Here is an 8,243-nt window from a genome sequence, read left to right as displayed (position 1 = left end):
CTCCCGATCGCACTACGGAATCGGGCTATGAATTTCCGGGCCAACTCCCCGAAATTATTTATTGATGCCGGCCGTAGACTGTTGAACCATTTAATGGCCGGGCCCTTGAGTGATGCTGGAAATGTTCTGCAGAGCAATTCATCCTCCCGACCTAGTACGGTCATCACTGTTTTGAAGTAACTGATATGCTCCTTTGGATTTGTTTTCCCTTCGAAAGGGGTGAAGGTTGGCATGATAAAATTTCTAGGGAGAGGCATATTCATGATTTCATCCGAGAACGGCTCCCGGTCTACCACATCAAGATCCTCGTCACGATCCCGATCTTCCAACTTTCGTTCGACCTCTGCTACTCGTCTGCGCAGCCTGTTCTGCCTTGTACCGTCCTCATCAGATTCGACGCGTTCCCCCTTCGAACGGGGAGTTGTAGCCTCCTTCCTTTGGGATGGTGCCCAAGATGTCGAAATTCTCGACTTTAAAGGTTTGGGTTGGCTTTCCCCTTCTTCTTCTTTATCCACGATGTCCTCGACCTCCTCCCGACGACTCCTAGGGGGCAAGGATCCTATTTTAGGCGGCAACGAAATGCGCTCTAAAGCACTGATCCTTGTCCCATTGAGCGTGGTTTGGCGCTTGCTACGATCGGGTTGTGCTTCCCTTTGTTCCCGAGTACTTTTTACTCTTGGGATACGCCTTGGATGTCGGGCTCCTCGTACCGTTCTGAAGGCTCTCACTAGCCTACCCGACTGGGTATTACACCTTGGTCCTTGTTCGACCCCGATTTGATGCACCAAGCCGCGTAATACTCCCTGCATTTCGAGCATACTTTTTCGTATCTCGTCCATATCTGCCATAATGGCCTGGTCCCGATGACCTCGCGATGTTCCTTCTTCATTTGGATCTTCCAGAACCAGGTTGTCCTGAAGTCCCTCTTGTTCTTCGTGGATTGAAGGATCAATCATTTCTTCGGGAATTACTCGGTCCTCCCCAGTGTTTTCTTGTCGGGAACGTCCGTTGGTTCGTCGCACCATGGCTTCCAAGCTTCGTCGTTCCCACAGACGGCGCCAAACTGATGTTGATCACTTTGACTTCTGGATCCGGCTGAGTCACCTCTCCTATCCGGGATGGTGAGTCTTGCAAAAAGGGTTAGATGCGGGCCGGCTTGTATGCCGGGCAACCTCCTCCGATGATGAAGTCAGAATACGAAGAGCGAGAGATCTCGTGTTCAAGTTACACAAGAATAGACTCAGTGTGTATTGGTTACCTACCAGAGGGGTGGATCTGTGCATTTATAGTGTGGGTGTTACCTTTTATGTGTTTGGTAAGTTGACTCGACAGGAGCCATTATCTGTCCGGTGATCTCGCCTTTCGGTTATTAGTTCCAGCGAGGTAGCCATTTAAGTTGACTTTCCCAGAAGAGAGTGATTGCCTTACTTGTGTGGCGTGATGTACGTACTAATTGACGGCGTTGGTCAAGTCCCGATTAGATGTCGAGCCCCACTCAGGTTTTGCCTGCTGAACCCGAACTGGTGAGATGGCCAGTTCGGGTCAATTCTTAAAACCAGGATATTACCCGACCAATATGGTAATATACAGTATTCGGGTTATACCCGTTTGGTGCTCATCTTTCCGTATCAGTTCCAACCGACCAACTAGTACTTTGCAGTATAAGGGTGTTTTGCCGCCCAAGTTAGTCCAAAACATTGGTACAAGCCTACAGAGCATTTTAAAGGCTCTTACCTGGGTTAAGGCATCTCCCAACTCTGTCACTCGTGGGCTAAAAATCCACTTGCCCAAACCATTAGGATTCTTGTTGGATCTTCTTCTAGTTCCTGACAAAGTGGTAGACCACCATCTTTGTCATCTAGATCTATGGGTTTTGGTTCCAAACCAATGTTTTCAAGTTGGATGGCCTACAATTTCGTCGCACTGGATCCTCCGGGTTCTTGGACTTGCAACTAGGGTTTTGGGTTAGGATCCTAGGGGTTATCACACTTTAGGACTTTCGATTAGTAAGTAGGGGCATATGGGGAGCAATTTCCCTTTTATTTACACGCATTTGAGCTGGTCAATGTGCTATCGATCAGCTCTATCACCATTAGTTGTTTTTTTTTTTTTTTTTTTTGTAAATGCTCTATTACCATTAGTTAGTTGGCCTATTGTCAACTCTTGGTTTCGTCCCTAAATCCTTAACCATAATCCAACTATTTGGTTCTTTTTTCCCGATGCTCTAGACTTCCATGGGCCATTCCCTGTGTAGAGTATGTGGTTCAATTTCAGTTATGCTTAGCCCATTTTACCTTTGACAAGTAAATATATATAGTTCTAAAAACTACCATCTACTCTTACCTAGTTGTGACCATCATTAATTGCATTTCCCGGAAGCTTGTTATCCACCTTCTCATACCATCCGAGTCAAGAGTTGAACTTCTAAGTCAAGGAATATGTATTTGAGAAAAGCTCTACAACTAGAGTCCGTATTGAAGTCAGAACAAAGTATAAGTTCGAGACGAAGTCAAATACCAAAACCTTATAAAAGGACAGGTAATCGTAAGGAGAAGACACACAGGATAGAACTATCACTACTCTAAACTTTATTGTTCATTGCTTTCTTGTCTTCCTTAATCGGAGAGATTCCTAACTAGAACGTCGGAGGTGACACTTGACCTCCCCGGTCGAGCTCATTCTTGCAGGTTCATCCGGTTGAGAAGACGAACAAAATTGCGTAGCAACATTTGAAATTTTCCTAAAAATTATGATTTTGGTTTTAAATTGAGCGTGTGTCATGAATCCATGTGGGTTGAAAAAATCCTACCCATGTGAGTAGAGGGTCCAAAATCAATTTTGTGCATGACATACATGATATAGAAGGAAGCAATTCAAATATTGACTTGAATCTTACAAGAACTCCTTCAACAACTAATTGTGTCTCCCACAACTATGGAAGGCTAGCTAACATGATAAAATGAAACAACTAATTCAAATATTATTTGGATTCAAATTCACCTCCAACAGCTAAAAGTATCTACTACTACTGTTGAAGGCCAGCTTAAAAAATTAACTTGAACTGAGATTGAGTCCTTGCTTTACAAAGAAATGACTTGGATAGAAATTTATTGATATAATCACTCGTTTCTTTAGATTCTATTAATAGCTCTTTGATTATTTTCCTTTGCTTCTTTTGTCCCAAGAGGATCTTATCATATAATCATGTTTTATAGCCTTTCATACTAGTAGTTGATACTCTTTAGATGATGGTGGTGAATTTAAATTCAAATTAACATCTTAAGCTAGCCACTATATTTGTGATAGATACTCTTAGATGTTAGAGGTGAATATAATTAATATTTGAAGCTGTCCTCCATAGTGGTGATAGATACTCTTCGCTGTTCAAGGTGAATTTAATTTCAATTACTAATTGAATTTTCTTTCTTTTATCATGTTGGCTAGCCTCGCATAAGTGGTACTAGATGCATTTAGCTGTTGAATGAGATTTCATAAGATTCAAATCAAAATCTTAATTTGGTACCAAAGGAGCCTATATGCATGGAACCTGAATGTGGTACTTTAAAAATGAGTTGCCCATCCAACGGACGGATGTACCGGACGAATGAGAGGCTTGGACAGAGAGGATCCGAATTCCTGAAGGATTCCTTTGGGGGTGAAGCTTCATCCACCTTCACAAAAGTTGGTATCCATTATAATCCGTGCAAGATTTGAGTCTCAAAGATGTAAAATATTAAAAACTTTTCTGGGATCAATTTTGTGAGTATTATTCTCCAAACTGAATTCAACAACCACATCAAAAGTGGAGGCTCCGCTGATCCCTTCCCAACAAATTATCGTTTGCCTCGTACAGCTTGGCACCAGGTCCGCCTTACATACGCAACCACAGCTCCATATATATATATCTCCTTGTATTGTTTCTCTGTTATATGAGGTTTTGAGGGATTAAAATTTTAGTGTTCCTATGTCTTTTGCACTAAAGGTGATGGGTATTCTATGTTGGGCTCTACTCAGTCTAATTTCTGTAATTCCTGGCGAGGCTGCTGGGCATGTACCCTTGTCTCATGCCAAGAAGGTGGGCGTAGAGGCAGGCAAGGATCTTGTAACTGAATTGCCAGGCCAACCTAAGGTGGAGTTCAACCATTATGCAGGTTATGTTACAGTAAATGAAACCAATCAGAGAGCTCTCTTCTACTGGTTCTATGAAGCCTCAAGTAACCCTGAAGTAAAACCATTGGTGCTGTGGCTTAATGGAGGTAACAAGACGTATCTCTCCTTAATTAGTAGTTTTCAAATTTCTTATGATTTTGAAAGCTAATGGAGGAAATATCGTGATAACCTCATTTTTCCATAGCCTTCTTTCGTCGCAGGTTGAAGTTTTCCTGATTCTCCTTTACATTGTCATATTGTTTTAGCTTTCTTTACAATATTCCAACATTCTAAACTCTATGTTCTCTGACAAGGTAAAAATCATGTCTCAGGTCCAGGGTGCTCTTCCGTAGGATACGGAGCTACAGAAGAGATTGGTCCTTTCCTTGTTGATAAAGATGGAAAAGGGCTGAAATTCAACCCATACTCATGGAATAAAGGTTTTGAAATCATTAACTTCTCTGTATACCTGTATACACTTAAAACGGCATTAACTGAATTGCTCCTTGTGTTCCTGTTGTTCCAGAAGCCAACATGTTATTCTTGGAATCTCCAGTTGGTGTTGGCTTTTCATACTCGAATACAAGCACTGATTATGGTATTCTTGGTGATACCTTTACAGGTGAGTTACTTTGATGCCTACCTAGTTCTATCTTGAGATCTTTACAGATAGAGAATAATTGATCTTCTAATTGGTCTTTACTTGTTTAGCAAAGGATACGTATACCTTCTTGCACAGATGGTTCAACAAATTCCCGATGTATAGAAACCATAGTTTTTACATTGCAGGGGAGAGCTATGCAGGTACATAAACATAGCCAGCTGCTTCGTAACCCTTCAGGCTATTATCATTTTTATGTTTCTATCATGACTTACATGTACCTGATGAACAGGAAGATACGTTCCAGAGCTGGCTGAACTTGTATATGATATGAACAAGGATCCTTCTCTACGTATAAACCTGAAGGGTTTCTTGGTAATGATCACTACTAGATAATATAAAAATCCCTCATAGTATGTGCTATAAAGTCTTACTAGTTGAGATTTTCTGTGAAAATTATAGTTGGGTAATCCTGAGACAACGAATGATGATGATTGGAGAGGTATGGTGGATTATGGATGGAGCCATGCTGTGATATCAGATGAAACTTACAAAGTTATCAAGGAAAACTGCAATTTTTCCTCAGATCATACATGGGATAACGATACTTGCAGCGACGCTGTGAGTGAGTTTCTTAATCAATATAAAGGGATTGATATGTATAGCCTTTATACCTCTCTCTGTAGCACCAACAACTCAGCTAGCTCAGATAATGGATCAATGCAAGTTTTGTTCAACCGCAAGTCTAAGATGGTCAGCTCATTTTCTTTTCCTTGCTAGTTCTTGTAAAAATTGTTTCTTCTCTAATCTGACAACAAAAATTTTCCCAGTTGCCAAGAATCATGGGTGGTTATGACCCCTGCCTTGACAATTATGCAAAGACTTTCTACAACAGACCCGAAGTCCAGAAGGCCCTCCATGTCAGTGATGGTTTTCAGCTCAAGAACTGGAGCATCTGCAAGTATGCCTCTCTTTCTCCATAATCTTAGCTTAAAATTATTGGCTTTTCATGCAAGAAGAGAGGAGAGTTTACGGTTGTTCGGTAGAACTGTTCAACCTAAATCCATGGATAGAGTAGAGGCTGCGGTACATTTCTTTTCTTTGGGAATTGGTAGCTTTATATTAGGGGGGGAGGACTATTACATATAACATACAAAGAATTGGCCATGAGTTCTTCACTAAGAGGTGCCACGTGTTACCAACTAAGCAAACCTTTTTGTACACCTTTATTTGTAGATATCTGAGAGAGTTTGGGATTGTTAGAATTCTTAGCATTTGAACTTCGAATTGTATTTGAGTGTGTGCACTAGCTTTCTCACAGATGGATTAGGGTTAGAAATTCCTGTTTGATGCAACTCTGGCTGAGGTTGTCTAGTACATATAAAACTCCTCATGCAATATGGATTAGTTGGCATGGGTCTAAGTACGACTCTTGTTGGTTCACTAGCAGTATCTAGCTCTTGAATAGGAGTCCGGATCATATCTCCACTAGGGGAACACTTCTCTTTCAGGATTAAAGTTCACATGGGCCCACACAATATGTGTGACAAAAAAGCGTCAAGTGAGCTGAGCTAGACTGCTTGATTGGATGTGTTAAAACAAATTCTTTAACATATCATTAACTATACTAGTCGAATATTCTAGTACTCATACATTAAATATGCCTTTCTAACACTTTGTGGTTTTACTTTGGATGTAGTATGACAATATTTTCCGAATGGTCGGAGTCAATACCTTCCACCATACCTATATACAAGAAACTAATCGCAGCGAGGTCTCGGGATATGGGTCTACGGGTAGGGAACTATGAAGAAGGAGATCTACAAACCAGCAGAACCCTTGATATTATAGGTGTAGTAGCTTATCTTTTGGACCTTATGGCTCATGAGTTCATATTTCTTTCTTTTTGTTTAGTGGAGACACGGATGGAAGAGTTCTGTTTTGTCCACAAGATATAGCTTGAGTGCTTTAAAACCGCCTATCACTACAACGTGGAGATACTTGGTATCAACGAAGCGGGTAATCTAGACATTGTCATCTTACCAACGGAATGAGTCTCCTTTCTCCTGTAGATAATTTGAAAAGAAGACTAGTAGTTATGTGGGCTGTTATGAATCCAGGTGATCGGGTGGTTCCAAGAGTACAAGGGACTCACATTTGCAACATTTAGAGGAGCTGGACATGCGGTGCCCAATTTCAAACCCAACTGAGTCTCCGGCTCTCTTTGCATCCTTTCTTGCTGGAGAATCTCTACCATCGAAACCATAAATATTGTCAAAGGATTTTAACTATTTTAATTTTTGGAACATGGAGAATGATTTGGTTATAGATCTGCCGGCTGTCACCCATCAGACGGTTAAGGATACCAGCTGTCTTTAATGTTTTCTGTTTTTTTTGGTAGAAAGTTGTGTTTAGCATTAGTTCTTGTGTTTCTCTTCCTCTTTTTCCTTGTTTTTTCTTTTGGGGGGGGGGGGGGAAGGGGTTGGGGTTTCTAAATGATTCTTTTATTTTTCAATGTATAAATACTCTTGTAATTCACATTACATTCAAATTGGATTTAGAATCACTCCATGGTATAAATTGTTGTTTCGGGCTTGTGCGGGGGTTCAAATTGGTTCTTGTGTTTCTTAATGTATAAATACTCTTGTACTTCACATTACATTCAAATTGGATATTAGAATCACTACATGGTATCAATTGTTGTTCGGGCCTGTGCGGGCTTGTGCCCTTTTTTCTCTTTCTGGGTTAGTGGCTTCTATGCCTCTTTGGCTTCCTTCGTTCTGCCCTTTGTACGGGCTCCTCCACCTTCGTCTTCTTGGGTGTCTCTGAACTTTGGAAGTGGACTACCAATTAGTTGAATGCTATGAATTTCCTTGGGTGGAAAGCATAGTTTCTCCCGTTGAGGAAAGTGTAGTTTCTCCCGTTTCTTAAAGGTTATGATTTGATCGGGTATGTTAAATATTCTTTCCCACAACCATCCTCTGATTCTATTCTTTAAGCTGATGCATCCTCTTCTTCTTCAATTTTGCACAATGGGATCACCAAGATTAGTCAATATTAGGATGATTGATTTCTTCTTTGTCTGATTCAACTTTACCACATGTTGTTCAGGCCGAAACCTCCTCTCATGCTTGGAATATCCTCAATCAGCTTTATGCTTTTCGCTCCAAGGCTAGAATTCTTGATTTGATTGTTTCGTGTTCGTAAAGCTTTGCTCTCTATTGGCATCCCCAAGTCATAGATAAAATGAAAAGTTTTCTCTATACATGGCAAGCCCGAATTGAGTTCAATCCCCCTTGGTGATGTATTCTGGATCTTGCTAGCATGGTGCCTTTGATGTAGTTGTCACATCCACCCAGCCGGTACCCTACCTAGCACACCCGAGTGTGTGATCCATAGCCCCGAAGATCAGTATCGAGGAAATTAACCTCCCACATTCACAATATTATAATCAAGAACAAGACTAAATCAAGATTAACAATATTAATTAATA

The 8,243-nt window shown here is 40.9% G+C and overlaps 1 pseudogene; it reads left to right on the top strand.

Annotated features, from left to right (window-relative positions):
• The first annotated feature begins 3,964 nt into the window (after positions 1-3,964).
• Positions 3,965-7,018, top strand: LOC149005399 (serine carboxypeptidase-like 31; annotated as a pseudogene).
• The last annotated feature ends 1,225 nt before the right edge of the window (positions 7,019-8,243 follow it).

The sequence above is a fragment of the Hakea prostrata genome, chromosome 9, assembly GCF_041222555.1.
Source record: "Hakea prostrata isolate BN-2017 chromosome 9, UWA_Hpros_2, whole genome shotgun sequence".
Taxonomy (NCBI): Eukaryota; Viridiplantae; Streptophyta; class Magnoliopsida; order Proteales; family Proteaceae; genus Hakea; species Hakea prostrata.
This window is presented reverse-complemented; position numbering and strand designations above follow the sequence as displayed.